Raw genomic sequence first — 16,053 nt, forward strand, 5'->3', positions numbered from 1 at the left:
AGTTTGTTTGGAAGCTTTGGCTTATAGTCCCGCACAAGGACAGACACAAAGGCTTGGATGATGAGAGGCAGATGCGAGCTGGCAGTGCTACGGCATCCAATTAAGATTTTTAAGTAAAAAGGCGGGAAAGAGAGGAACACAAGGTGTACAGTGCCAAGAATGAAAATCAACAAATAAAGGGCAAAATAATAATCCAGCACTTTCTTTGTCATAGTTAAAGAATCCCAAATGTGGAATGAATGTGGTAGAGGTTGTTACAGATGTGGGTGGAGGTAAGTGAAATGAGGAGACCATGATAACCAAATGTTTCTAGAAACAAAAATATATGTAAATTCATTATAGAAAATTCATGAATTAAGAAAGACACATTTTTGTTTTTTTAATACTTAATACTCTTTAGGGTTAAACTATCTTAATATTACTCTTACCTAATGTTATTTTCTAGCCCACTTTTGGTTTATCCGATCTATATAAAAGTGAAATGCATTGATCAGAATTATAATCTTCTTTTAGACAATAACATCAATATTTCTCTGCTTAGGGTGACTGGAAAGTAGTAAGATGTAAGAAAACCTTTTATCTCTCAAGAAACTTACTCTCTAACGGGAGAAAAGCCACTTCTATATTTAAAAATAAAAGATAAGAAAGATATAAAAGCAAGATATATTCACTACCACCATTGTTTATAGGTTAAACACATTCATGCACATGCACACATGCATGTGTGCACACACACACACATTCACACCCCTCCTTTCTAGATCATCCTGATTGTCAGCATTGTCATTGTTTGCACCCCCATATCTTCAGTAATATTCAACATTTCCCATTTTCTTCTTTTAATTAGTAAACTTAATTTTTAAGAGCAATATTTTAGGTTTACAGAAAAACAGAGCAAGAGGGACAGAGAGTTCCCATATATGCAGTCCCAATCCCCAAATGTTCCCTATTACCAACGTTTTGCAATAGTGGGTTACTTTTATTACAACCAGTAAACTAATATTGATATATTGTTACTAAACCAAATCCACAGTTTCCACTAAGACTCACTCTTCGTATTGTAAATGCTATGGATTTTAACAAATGAATAATATCACGTGCCTAAGATTTTATAAAACTCAACATTCAGAAAGCAAAGATCATGGCATCTGGTCCCATCACTTCATGGGAAATAGATGGGGAAACAGGGGAAACAGTGTCAGACTTTATTTTTCTGGGCTCCAAAATCACTGCAGATGGTGACTACAGCCATGAAATTAAAAGATGCTTACTCCTTGGAAGAAAAGTTATGACCAACCTAAATAGCATATTCAAAAGCAGAGACATTACTTTGCCAACAAAGGTCCGTCTAGTCAAGGCTATGGTTTTTCCAGTGGTCATGTAGGATGTGAGAGTTCAACTGTGAAGAAAGCTGAGTGCTGAAGAATGGATGCTTTTGAACTGTGGTGTTGGAGAAGACTCTTGAGAGTCCCTTGGACTGCAAGGAGATCCAACCAGTCCATCATAAAGGAGATCAGCCCTGGGCGTTCTTTGGAAGGAATGATGCTAAAGCTGAAACTCCAATACTTTGGCCACCTCATGCAAAGAGTTGACTTATTGGAAAAGACTCTGATGCTGGGAGGGATTGGGAGCAGGAGAAGGGGGACGACAGAGGATGAGATGGCTGGATGGCATCACTGACTCGATGGACGTGAGTCTGAGTGACCTCCGGGAGTTGGTGATGGACAGGGAGGCCTGGTGTGCTGCGATTCATGGGGTCGCAAAGAGTCGGACACGACTAAGTGACTGAACTGAACTGAAGATTTTATTAAACAGAACAGTTTCACAGCCCCAAGTAGCTTTTTTTTTAAATTAATTTTTATTGGAGTATAGTTGCTTTGCAATGTTGTATTAGTGTATACTGTACAGCAAAATGAATCAGCTTTCTGCCCCTTTTTGAACTTCCTTCCCATTCAAGTCACCACAGTGCCTTAAGGAGAGTTCCCTGTGCTACAGTAGGTTCTCGTTAGTAATCCATTTTATATATAGTATCAATAGTGTATATCTATCAGTCCCAATCTCCCAATTTCTCTCACCCCCTTTCCCTCTTGGTATCCGTATGTTTGTTCTCTATGTCTGTGTCTCTATTCCTATCCTGTAAATAGGTTCATCAGTATCATTTTTCTATATGCCACATATATGCATTAATATATAATATTTGTTTTTCTCTTTCTGATTCACTTCACTCTATAGGACACTCTCCAGGCCCATCGACATCTCTACAAATGGCTTCTTTATAAGCCATTCTTATAAAGCCATTCTTTATAAGTTTTGCTTCTTTATATAGAAAAAGCATTGTTAAATGTATCTCCTGTGTGCAGTGGAAGTATGTTTCTTATAGTAGGTAGTCAACAAGATGTGGAATGGCTAGGGCACTGGATATGCCCTTTAAGAACAATTTTAATGAAGACTGCATGTTTTCTCCAAAACAGACACATGAGTCTTATACTCTAACCAGCTGTTTGAGAGTATTTATTTCCTTTTGCTGTTTCCAATATATTACTAAATTCTAAAATTTTTGCCAAAGGCCTATCTTTGTTCAGCTGGCATTTCCCCCAGTTACTGGTAATATTGAGCATCTTTTCATATGTGTAATTGACTACTTATGTTTCTTTTTATGGTAATTGCATTTTTTGTATAATTTGTTGATGAATTGGGGTTGAGTACTTTGTAATTTTCTTATTAATCTTTGGGTTTTTATATACTCCAGATATTTATCCTTGACTGTTAGGTAAGTTGAAATATTACATTTCAGTTGTGGCTTGTTCTTAACTTCACTTACGATGCCTGTTATTGCACATAAGTTTGAGTGAAAAATAAAGATAAAAAGGAAGTCTAGAACCTAACATAGTAAAATGGCGAGTGGTTGGGAGTGGGGGATGGAAGCCAAGAAAACAAAAACATATGCTACGGTCCTAATTTGGCAAGAAGCCCATCCTTATTCTGGTGACTAGTTTTCTCTGGATTTTCTGAAGATCTTAAGCCATATACCCGCCCTTTTTCTTCTTTAACTTTCTGCAAGTGAATTTCATATTCTTTTTCTGCCACCCAACCATATCATTCCATGAGAAGTGCCTCTGCTGTTCAGATTTCCTCATTCAGAGACCCTGTCTTCTGTGTTTGATGCTCTCTAAAGAACTTTGTACACTCACAGCTCTCTATAAATAATTGAAAGAGTAATAATTTGCATATACAGTGGCCTGTAATTGGTTGTGATATACTCACTGGTAATTTTGCATGAGGGATGCTCCAGTAAAATAAATCGTGCTTGTCTGTGTTTACTTTGGACAGGTGAAGTACTATATGGCATGCTGAATTTTTATATCAAGTTTTAATTAGGTTATCTCGCTTGAGTTACCCAAATAACCTGCTCTTCCCAATAATGAGAATGGAATTTATTTAGAAATGAATATCAATGACTCATCCTATATTTCAGATTAGGAAAGAACTCTTCTCGGTAATAGATTCAAGTTAAATATTTGGAATCCTAATCTAGTCAGGCTTACCGATTGATTCTCTGCCAAGAAGAGCCCCTGCCAAGCCAGAGAAGGGAGATATTGAGGTCAGGACTCTGTTGCATACCCAAGAGAGCACATGGAACCCACTCGGCAGGGATGCAGGGAGTGATCAACCCTCTCCTTTTCTGTAAATCCCGCTCCAGCCAGCAGTAGGTCAGATTGAAGGAGAGCATACTTCCCGCACCATCTCACTTTTGGCACATCACGTTTTCACTAGGTGATCCTCTGTTTCAAAATGACAGACTTTTCCTTTTTTTTCCACAGAATAGAACTTTACAAAGCAAATTCTTTGAAGCTTATTATTTTCAGTTTCAGTCATTCAGTTCAGTCAATTCATTCGCTCAGTTGTGTCCGACTCTTTGAGACCCCATGAACTGCAGCACGCCAGGCCTCCCATCACCAACTCCCAGAGTCCACCCAAACCCATGTCCATTGAGTCGGTTTAATGCCATCCAACCATCTCATCCTCTGTCGTTCCCGTCTCCTCCTGCCCTCTATCTTTCCCAGCATCAGGTCTTTTCAAATGAGTCAGCTCTTCGCATCAGGTGGCCAAAGTATTGGAGTTTCAGCTTCAACATTGATTATGGTGGCTACTCCATTTCTTCTAAGGGGTTCCTGCCCACATTAGTAGATATAATGGTAATCTGAGTTAAATTCACCCATTCCAGTCCATTTTAGTTCGCTGATTCCTAGAATGTCAGTGTTCACTCTTGCCATCTCCTGTTTGACCACTTCCAATTTGCCTTGATTCATGGACCTAACATTCCAGGTTCCTATGCAATATTGCTCTTTACAGCATCGAATCTTGCCTCTCTCACCAATCCCATCCACAACTGGGTGCTGTTTTTGCTTTGGCTCCATCTCTTAATTTTTTCTGGAGTTATTTCTCCATTGATCTCCAGTAGCATATCGGGCACCTACCGACCTGGGGAGTTCATCTTTCAGTATCCTATCTTTCTGCCTTTTCATACTGTTCATGGGGTTCTCAAGGCAAGAATACTGAAGTGGCTTGCCATTCCCTTCCCCAGTGGACCACATTCTGTCAGACCTCTCCACCATGACCCGCCTGTATTGGGTGGCCCCACACGGCATGGCTTAGTTTCATCGAGTTAGACAAGGCTGTGGTCCGTCTGATCAGTTTGGCTAGTTTTCTGTGATTGTGGTTTCAGTCCGTCTGCCCTCTGATGCCCTCTCTCAGTGCCTACCGTCTTACTTGGGTTTCTCTTTGGGAAAGTCAAAGCATGGAGGATGATAGGAAGAAGTCGTTTTAAGTTACACTAATACTTTTTATTATTGTGATCATGATTTTTAACCTCACAAAGGACTTTTCTTTTTATTCTTACCCCAGTCTACCAAGGCAAACTCCTCCAAAGAAGCAATGATCACAATATTGTTCAAAACGCTAAGGTACAGTTTGCATGTGACTTGAGGCCTAGCCTAGTCATTTCATCTCTGAAATGACGTGTCTCTGAAAGATGTGCAAAGCACACCCAGCACACAAAGAAATAAGAGAATGTACTCTCAGTGCTTTATAATATTAATCAGATTCTCTGAGAGACATTCTTTCATGGATATAAGACAGGAAGGCGGTATCCAGATTAAGAAGTTATTGCTACCCAGTAGCTCAGAATTAACTCAGTGATTCTGCCTTGAAAATGTGTTTTCTCATGGAAACAGTAGGTATCAAGACTTCCTAAGCTTTGTTGAATCTATGACTTTGCCCTTGAAATACAGCCACCAGGTTAGGAAGGTGATGAGAGTAAAGTTCCATCTTTTTCCAAGATAAGAGTAAGTTCCATCAAAAAAATCTCCAGCAGACATGATTTTGTAGATATTTGTACCAGGAGTTCTGGCAAACACTGGTCAGGTGGAATGAGAGCTGTGAAGGAGAGAAAGGTGGGGTGGCTAACAAGAAGATTGTATGTAAGAAAAAATGTGATGCAGAGACAGGACATGTGCAGGAGCATTCCCTCAAATATAAGAAGGATGTTCCAAAGCTGCTGGGCAGACAAAGGATAACAAACATCCTGCTGCTGCTGCTGCTAAGTCGCTTCAGTCGTGTCTGACTCTGTGCGACCCCATAGACGGCAGCCCACCAGGCTCCCCTGTCCCTGGGATTCTCCAGGCAAGAACACTGGAGTGAGTTGCCATTTCCTTCTCCAATGCATGAAAGTGAAAAGGGAAAGTGAAGTCTCTCAGTCGTGTCTGACTCTTCGCAACCCCATGGACTGCAGCCTACCAGAATCCTCCATCCATGGGAGTTTCCAGGCAAGAGTACTGGAGTGGGGTGCCTTTGCCTTCTCTGAACAAACATCCTACATGAACCTAAATATCCCTGAATATAAAAACAGTTACATAAACTACATGTAAGTATATTATGTATAACATATTTACATATATAACATATGTATAAATAGATTATATACAGATAAGAATAATTAAATATATAGATTATCTTATACAAATTATATATAGATTATATTATATAAATTACACATAGACTTGGAGAAGGAAATGGCAATCCATTTCAGTATTCTTGCCTGGAGAATCCCATGGACAGAGGAGCCTGACAGGCTACAGTCCATGGGGTCACAAGAGTCAGACACAACTTAGCAACTAAACCACCACCACCATATATAGACTATATTATATAAGTTATATATATAGAAAGAGAAAGATATAGATGTGTTTCCATAGGATATGGGGTCAACTAAAAGTCACATTTTAAAAACATTTACTAGCGTGATTCATGAAAAAATACATGTCAGCATACAGATATAAAACTACAAATATAGAATGATTCCTTTTTAAAAACATGTAGAGAAAAATATTAGAAAATATAATAAGACACTAAACATGGATAAAAAGGTGAAGTGTTTACTTTCATTCTTTTTTGTGTTTTATACAATTAATACACATCACTTTATAATGAAAGTTGCTGAAGAATTGATACTTCCCAATTGTGGTGCTGGAGAAGATTCTTGAAAGTCCTCTGGACTGCAAGATCAAACCAATCAATCCTAAAAGATATCAACCCTGAGTATTCATTAGAAAGACTGATGCTGAAGCTGAAACTTCTATACTTTGACCACTTGATGCGAAGAGCCAACTCATTGGAAAAGACCCTGATGCTGGGAAAGACTGAGGGCAGGAGGAGAAGGGGGCAACAGAGGATGAGATGGTTGGATGGCCATTCAATTCAATGGACACCAATTCAATGGACACGAGTTTGAGCAAGCTCCGGGAGATAGTGAAGGACAGGGAAGCTTGGTGTGCTGCAGTTCATGAGGTCACAGAGTCAGACAGGACTTAGACACTAAATAACAATAACAAAATTAAAAACCTAGCTCCTTATGGGTTTATAGGTATAAAAAAGTTATTACATTTACCTGGGCAAAGCAAAACAAATCTGCTTGAGATGCTCAGCTCTGACCACTGCCAATAAATACTTGAAAAGGGAGAAAAGCATCTGCTGCCAATCTACCCGCATGTCTGGCTGCCAAGACTTTTTATCCAAACTTTTCTTGAAAAGAAATTTTATATTCGGTAGCCTCCATATTGTTGTCTTTTTCATCTTTCAACACTCAACAACCCACTTTCTGCTCTTACTGCTCTGTGGAAAGACCCCTCAACCAACTACCAAAATTGGCAAATAAAATCTCTTTTCTCCCACTTCTTTAACTGCACATTCTTTTGGTGTTCTATTTTTCAAAACCTTCTAAGGGTATAAGATGTAAGCTCTACTTCCATGTTTCTGTGACATCACACTTTCCAGGTCTTCCTTTGACCCATTTATTCATTTTTGTTTGTAAGTGCATGCTTATTTGGGGTTCTACTATATTCCAGATTTATCTGTGAGCAAGCCTTTGCGCTAACAGAGCTTACCTGATGGGGAAGGTGGAGAGGAATGTTAAAAAAGTAAGTAAAGATAGAAACCAAGCAATTTCATTTCATATTTCTGAACCTATCTGGTGCTGCTTACAAAGGCCTCTCATTTACCCTTAGTATTTTCCAGGGTTCTCTCTTTATGTCTTGTCTCATTCTTCACACTTTTCTATCTTTTCTCAGGTTTTCTACTAATCTGTTTAGTCTTGATCTCACCCCAGTGTTCATGTATACAACTGTCCATCCACAGATAACTCTACCTACACATCTGGCACTTGTCAAAAATCAAGAAATGTCAAGATAAATTCATCATCTTTCACTTTAAACCTGTCTGTGCGAGGGTATCTCCACCTCCGAGCAGTCTACCTTGCCTGAGGACTACAGGATAAACATGGAGAAGGTCAGTGATGATCGTTCCTGGTGTCTCTAATCTCCCAGGGTACCAAATTAACTTCTTTCAGTAAAGATAATTTGGCTTTCACCTCTGAAATAATCCAGAGCATAAGCACCATGACTTCTTTATTCTAAAATATATACATGAACATATGCAACATGAGCTACACACAGATACACAGCCAGGCTCCCCAGGTGGCACTAGAGGATAAGAACCCGCCTGCCAATGCAGGAGACATAAGAGATGTGAGTTTGATACCTGGGTCGGGAAGATCCCCTGGAGAAAGGAGCAGCAACCCACTCCAGTATTCTTGCCTGGAGAATCCCACAGAGAGAGGAGCCTGGCAGGCTATAGTCCATAGCGTCGCAAAGAGTCAGACATGACTGAAGAGACTTCATATGACTTCACACACATGTACACAAAATTCTTTGAGGTCAGGTCAAATTCATATATTCCAATCTAATTCTATTAATTTGGAGACACAGGTGTTCAAAATAAAACGTTAACATCGGAAATCTTGGTTTTAGATCCCCTCCCACCTATACTTCATTTCCAGTTACTATTGGGTTCTGAGCACCATGGCGTCTCACTTAGGACCAGATGCATACCAGACTCACAATCAGTGTTTGTATTAATAGATTAATTCTTCTGTTTCCTGATAGATCCACTGTCGTGAGGCTACTGGTGACCTACTCAAGAAAGAAAGCAAGACAGATAACTTGTTTTCTATTTGAACATGCTGCTGCTGCTGCTAAGTCGCTTCAGTCATGTCCAACTCTGTGCGACCCCATAGACGGCAGCCCATCAGACTCCCCTGTCCCTGGGATTCTCCAGGCAAGAACACTGGAGTGGGTTGCCATTTCCTTCTCCAATGTATGAAAGTGAAAAGGAAAGTGAAGTCACTCAGTCTTGTCCGACTTAGCGACCCCATGGACTGCAGCCTACCAGGCTCCTCCGTCCATGGGATTTTCCAGGCAAGAGTACTGGAGTGGGGTGCCATTGCCTTCTCCGATTTCAACATAGGGTTTTGCATGTTTTTACTGGGAAGTAGGGGATGGATATATGCCTTTGAGTAAACATTATGTGATGTATTTTCTGCACTTACTTCTTGCCTTTGCTATTGTCAAAGATGATTTAAGATCTCTTTTTTTGTTGTTGTTTGTTTCTTTGCTTTTTTCTTTAACGGCTATTTGGCCATCATGGGAATGTATTGTATTTTCCATGGTCTAGTCTTTACCTTTCCCTTTCTTAAAAAAATTCTAGTTTAGTGCAGCAGCCTAATGGGAACTGGGCTGACACTGGCACCCCAGTCCAGCTGGGCACAGGTTTTCCATCCAGCACCCTGGCAGCCTAGCATGTCCGTGATCTGGATGGATCAGCTGACAGTCCTTCGTGCAGCTGAATCTGGCTGAGGGGAGATGCACTCCGTTTTCAAGAAAGCAAAGGTAAGCCTGCCACAGTCCATGGTCCTTGTGCTAGCCAGATACAATATGTACCCTGGTGAGAACTTGCTTTATCCTGTTCTCCGAAACTACTTCTTCTCTAGCTGGAGAATGCTTACAAGGTGAAAGGTGAACTCTATGCATATTTTATAGAATAGGTTTATTACAGCTCTTAGAGTCCAAATCCAATCTGTATCATCACCTTCCCAAAGCACTTCTGCTCTCCCCTGCAAACTTTTGCATCCACTTTCACTCTGATCAAGGTGAAACTGAGGCTTCCCAGGTGGCTCCCTGGTAAAGAATTGGGCTGCCAATGCAGTAGAGGCCAGTTCAATCCCATGGTCAGGAAGATACTCTGGAGAAGGAAATGACAACCCATGCCAGTATGCTTGCCTGGGAAATCCCATGGACAAAGGAGCCTGGCGGGCTACTGTCCATGGCATCGCAAAAGACTCAGACACGACTTAGTGACTAAAACAACAACGAAAGTGAAACAAACGCCCCAGTCCTCTCACAAACCCACTCTGTTTTCTCTTCCCACAATCTCCTCTCTGTTTTCATCCACATCTCTGTTTTTCTCTCTCTCCTCTCCGCAGCCAGGAGAAGAGAGGCTTGGAAAGGAAGGTGCGAAACAAGTCTCATCTCCTTTTACTACTATCAGAACAATAAAAGCTCTCACAACAACACCCACAGTAATGAAGAAACCAGGCCAGAAAAAACCTCTAACTTACATTCAGGGTGTTTTAAACCCTAGCACTGATCAGAGCTCATTGAGAGATGGGGATGACAGTCACACGCACCAATGAGGGTAAGAACTTTTGAAAGCATTTCTTTAAAAAAAAAAGAAAGAAAGAAAGAAAAAAGAAATTCACAGGTTCCGACAGAAATTCACAAACACAGGAAGTGGAGTGGTGATTTGCTCAAGGTGTTTTTTATTTTTTTTTCCTCCATCACTCCCATTTTGGGGAATCACTGTGTACCTACGGCAGCCCCAAACAAAAGGAACGGGGCAGGTTTTAGAGGCTTTGGAACGGGGGGAACTGAGAAGGCGAGGGAAGAGAGGAGCATGATTGATGGAGTTCTGGTTGGCTTATAAAGGGCAGCCGGGAGTGCAGAGAAATAATCAGGGAAAAGGGCGTCCCGTGCTGGCTTTCTCAGAGGGGCGAAATGAATCCGGCTCCTCTGCATTATTAAGTTGTCAGGCGGGCTGATGATGAAAATCTGAAGGTCAGGCATAACAAGAAGCACCTTATGGGGGGGTCACGACCTTTCTGGAAGTGCTACACTCATGTTTATCTGCACCTAACCCTTATCCACAATTCTTCATTTGATAAGAACATTGGAGGGGGGAGGCTGGGAGGGGTGTCTCCTCATATGTATAAGCAGTGAGCGAAATTAGGCTTCCCGTGAAACTGATGGTGGAGGCTCAATTCACAGTGAAAGATAATAAAACCTAAAGGACACACGAGGGATGCAGGCAGAAATTGTTCGCTACAGTGGAACTCAATAAAGGGAACAAGAGCTTCCCTAAATGACAAATTTGGTACAGTGGTGCTAAAATCAGGATTCTCCCCGGAATTGAGGCAGCAATTCACGCCCGGCAGTACCACTTCTTATTTACTTTGGAGATCCTAATGGCCTGGGGAGGGTGGGGGGGAGTGTTTTGGGGGAATGTTTGTTTCTTGATCTGCTTGTTTTAAATCAAAGACATGAGGTGAAGGACGATCAGACAGAAATACTCGATTTGATTTGTAATTTTGTTTGTTTCTGAACTGGCAACCGAGCCGCAGCTCTCGGGCATCTTGTCTGCATGTGTTGGGGCTGAGAGTTTGTAGTTTTCGCTGAGTCCCCTCCCAGGTGTCCTCCATTTCTCGAGAACTGAGGAAGTGCTTGGGATTCTCAGCTGGGACTCATAGACCAAACCTCTCACTGATCACAAAAATAAACATATCACTTGTAAAAATAACACTGGAACGATTCACAACCTACAATGCAGGCTTCTATTGACACTTCCAAATCGAGCTGTTTATCCCTGTCTGTAAAAGGAGCATTCTTCAGATTTAGAGTCTTTGGCAGCTGTGTGTGTAAAACACAGCATTTGAAAAATCCCTTCTAAAATGCAGATATATTTGAAATTGTACAGAAAGGGGAACACTTGGTAAAATGAGAGCGGAAGCAGTTTACCTGTGGAATAAAAAGTGAATCACTCTGAAAGTCAGCTAAGGACTTTACTCTTTCCAGAAAAGAATTCTCTAAAATGTGGAAGGAAGGAATATTTTCTCTACTGCTCTTATGTATTTTTTGCTTATATCTCTTTTAAGGGGTAAAACCTGATTTTCAACAAGGTACTTTGAGATAGTTCATTTGACAAAATAAGTAGATTGTGACTTGAGTGGATGATATTCAATTTGGATTTACATTCTTAAATAAAAGGAATAAGCTAGTACTTAAAAAAATATATTTTGGGTCAGGTTCCTTAAGTTATCTCCATAAGCTACTTGCCATCCCTTCTGCCAACTCATATGTACAGAAGCATTATCCCAATAGATAAACCACGGATAAACTAGGGAAAAAAATCCATTTTAGTTTCTCAATTCTAATCTTTTATTTTTTTTCTTTGTGGTGCTGTGCGGCATGTAGGATCTTAGTTCCATGACCAGGGATCTAACCTACATCTAACCTTCCTGCATTGGAAGTGCTGAGTGTTTAACACTGGACTGCCAGGTAAACCCTAGTTTCTAAATTCTATGCAGGGATAAAAATACAGGTTATATATATAACTTGACCTGGACATTACTCACAGCCTATACATTTGAAGATTATATCTGTGCTTTTTGCCTCACAGGTACCTCCCCTGTGTAGCAGAGATAAAATCTCTACCTTCCTGCAAATATGCATATGAATGTTTGTTTAAAAATTGGATTCCCTCTATAAAAATAACATCACAAAATTAAGGGAAATAGGAATATTCAGTAGTAATATTACACTCAAACATTTTTTTTTTCTTTTCTTTCTCATTTTTTTTTATCCTTTGTCCAGAAAAAAAAAAAAAAAAAAACAGGCTTGTAATTGATGAGATGCTTTGGTTTAGGCAACATTGACCCAGAAACCAAGATAATAAAGTGAGCCCATTATTGCAGGGTGGCTGCCACATTAGGTTACACCAAGGCATGACTTTACTTGCAGAATGGAACAGGTGCTAAGAGATGAACCCACAGGAATAGTCCTTCTGCAATTGTTTAAATACAAAATAATCTTTTTTGTTCTTTTGTAGGCTAAAGTAAGTGTACCATCTGGAATGTATTTTCTATTAATACCGATTAGAATATTAACATTACTGGTTTGCAATTCAAACAAATCTTTAAAAAGTCACAGTTCAGCTTGCCATGAGCTCCATTTATCAGAATGCATCCGTATAAGGAGCCAAGATGTCTTTAGAGCTAAGGGTGAATTTTCCAATAACTTTGTCAATGATCAACCACCCAGTGACAATGTGAGTATGTGGAATGTCACAAATATTAACAACACTTTTGTTTTGCAAGGAAGAAGAATAAATTTTTATTTTGTGATGGTTTCGTTTTTCAACCTATGGATTTCTTTTGTAAAAAAAGCAGATTTGAACTTGCTTGCAATAAAAGATATGTACGCATTAAACATAATTAGATCAAAAACATCAACAAATAAAATTGAACATACTGAAACTGATGTCATTATCAGCTGGTGACTTTGAACAGTTAAGAAGAGACTGGATCTCCACCTCCTGGCCGTTGGTTTTCTTTATGAGTCTCAGCTCTTTCTTGCTTTCACTGACTCATGTTTGCAGTACGTTTCATCTGACCTCAAAATATCCTTTTGATCAGATTGTATCTGTGGTTCTGGAGCCATGATTTTCCATTCTCCTAGGCTTGGGCCTAGATTTCTATGACATTCAGAAGTTTGTTTTAAAATGAGTGACATTTGATTGAAAGGAAGGGGCCCAACGTATTAAACCATGGTACTCAGGGTACTGTCTATGGATGAGCAGCATCTGTCCCTTGGCTGGCCACAGGCACCCAGGCTTGTTAGAAATAGAGAATCTAGAACCCCTCACTCAAGACTGGCATTTGTAACAAGATCTGAAGTGATTCATAAACACATTCTAGTTGGACTGAAGTAGATGCTATTTGGCATTTGGGGGCCTCACTTGGCTGAATCAAGGGTCAGCCTCACCTTGATGACATGGCAGTTCCAAATGCCTGCTGCCTCCATGGCACAGTTATCACCAGGGGCCAAGACTGACAAATGCATGGACTTTCTCTGCTCGTCTTCCCCGGTAGAGAAGAAAGCATCAGAGTTGAGGATATGCCGAGAAGAGTTCTTGGGGAATCACAAATCCCTAGAGAAGAGAAGGGCTCCATTTCTCATAACATGTTTACTCTGAAGGTAATTAATAACACAGGCTTCCCAGTTGGCTTAGTGGTAAAGAATCCTCCTGCCAGTGCAGGAGATGTGGGTTCAATCCCTGGGTTGGGAAGATCCCCTGGAGGAGGAAATGGCAGCCCATTTCAGTATTCTTGTCTGGGAAATCCCATGGACAGAGGAGCCTTGTAGGTTACAGTCCATGGGGTCACAAAGAGTCAACATAACTGATCAAATAAGCAAGCACAAAAGCAGCTAATAACACATCGTCCAATAGCAAATACCTGTAGGAGGGTAATAGTGTTAGTCAGTCTTGTCCAGCTCTTTGCAATCCCGTGTACTGTGGCTCTCCAGGATCCTCTGTCTGTGGAATTCTCTAGGCAAGAATACTGGAGTTGGTAGCCATTCCCTTCTCCATCAGATCTTCCAAATCCAGGGATCGAACCCTGGTCTCCTGTACTGCAGGCAGACTCTTTACCATCTGAGCCACCAGGGAAGCCCCCAGGAAATACCTGTGCATCAGGTTAATTGTAAGTTGTAATAACAATAATAAAAACAAAAACTCTTTCTTTGCATCAGAGATGCTCAAAGAATAATGCCTTCTGTTCTCATGATACCTATTATTAGCTGCTTTTTCTTTCTTTAACTTTGCAGAGGGCAAAAATACTCTCTGTGTTTTTAAAGATACTGGAAGTGATTGCTACCTCTCAGGGTATCTTTATTTTATTTTCACCTCTGCGAGCTGACTCTACTGTGACTTTTTATTGCTGCCTTTTTTATCCATTTGGAATTTCATAGGCCAATCGATTCAAATCCATTTTAAACCTCAATGGGCTGGAGCTTGGCATGTGAGTTGGTTGGCCAGGTGCAAGTTTCTCTTCATAATATGACAAAAGTCATGGCTGAAATATAGAGCGGCAAAAATGTAGGAGAGTTTTGCCAAGTTGCGGCTAAACAAGGCTGACTGTTATTAGCAAGGGGCAGAGGGGCAAACAGGGGAGGAGGAATGTGGGCAGTGTTCCATTTGCATAATGATCAATCTAGTATTTTTTTTTAAGAACACGCCACTACCGTTCATTCTTTGAGCTTTTAAAATTTTTACATTAATAAAAATATAACTCAAGAACTAGCAATGCATTTAACAAATAAGAGAGATAAGAATGGAAATGTTTTAATGATCTTCAGCCCAGTGTTCGATCCCTTAGAAGTTCTATCCCAAAGACACCCCCAAATTCAGTTTCCACCACCAAAGCATGAAGCCTGACTATGGCATTTGCAGTTTATGTACCACTGAGCAGATGCTGCAAAATAAGGATGAAACAGTTTCTGGTTCGTCTTAGATAATCACGGCAGATTAAGCAGCAGTTTCGTTACAGTGTTTTTACTATGCATTATTTTTACTAGGCAGCGTCCTTCGAAATAATGGGAATTGATTTCACAGATCTTTTGCATATTACTGATGCTCAGTAATGTTGCCGAGTAAAACCTTTTCCATCCTGCCGCTGTGAAAAGGCACTAATTGGGGAAGAAGAAGGTCCCCCCCATGGAAGGCTCTCTTCTTCCGCAGATTTGAAGCTGGGAATCAATTGAGCCAGGGAAACTATATGTGGGCCTTTGTGGTTTTAGCAGCTGGAGCTTTGTGTCCTGATTTAGCTGACCTAAAATTCACACGCTCCCAGATCACAGAGCATCGGCTGCACTGCCCTTGGTTTCCCCTTCTTGGCCCTCAGCTTCCCCCTCCCACCACTGTATTTCTCCTGCTGGATAATAAAAAAAAAAATGGAGATGAACTGCTGGTGAACCAGGAGGCCAGAGAGTGAATGCAGAGACAAAGATCACCAGTGTCTTCTGCAGTCAGACACAAATCTTAAAACGCATCCGATTGTTTACCTTGACTTTGGGTCCCTGGGTGTGCATTTCATCTCTACCTGGCTGTTTGGCTTATTTCCCCAAAGAACTTACCTGCAAACATTCTCTAACAGACATGTGGACAGAAGATAGAACTTCTTTCTTTCCAAAGTCGTCTCTCTCACTGGTTGACTTGCCAATAACAGCTTCATTCCTTCTAGAGATGATTTTTATTGGAAGCCTCTATTTTTTTTTCCTCCTCTGAAGCCTTCGTCCCTAAGTCATTTCCTCTTGCTGGGATTGTGAGATCTTGTGTGTTTGGGAAAAGAACAGTGAGAGGAAACAGGCCATCTGGCCTCCACTGCAGTGCCTTATCACAGTTAGCTACAGGACTTAGGCAAGACAGTGAACTTTGCTTGTACCTTGCTTCCTTTCTGTATAACTTTCTCTTTCAAGTGATTAAGGCCTCCTTCACCTTCATCACTCTTACCTTTGAGGAGTTCCACTATAAAAGTTAAACTCCCATGTA

General features: G+C 40.6%; 1 long non-coding RNA gene across 1 annotated transcript in view; it reads right to left on the minus strand.

The window, feature by feature from the left end:
- Window positions 1-15,808, minus strand: part of LOC138984360 (uncharacterized) — a 48,430-nt gene extending 32,622 nt beyond the window's left edge. Inside the window, exons 1-2 of the long non-coding RNA XR_011461623.1 lie at window positions 15,639-15,808; window positions 13,961-14,188 (exon numbers count right to left, since the gene is read on the minus strand). This is a non-coding gene — a long non-coding RNA (uncharacterized lncRNA). The remainder of the gene's footprint in view (window positions 1-13,960; window positions 14,189-15,638) is intronic.
- Window positions 15,809-16,053: the final 245 nt, after the last annotated feature.

This window comes from Bos mutus, chromosome 21, assembly GCF_027580195.1.
Source record: "Bos mutus isolate GX-2022 chromosome 21, NWIPB_WYAK_1.1, whole genome shotgun sequence".
In the NCBI taxonomy this organism is placed as follows: Eukaryota; Metazoa; Chordata; class Mammalia; order Artiodactyla; family Bovidae; genus Bos; species Bos mutus.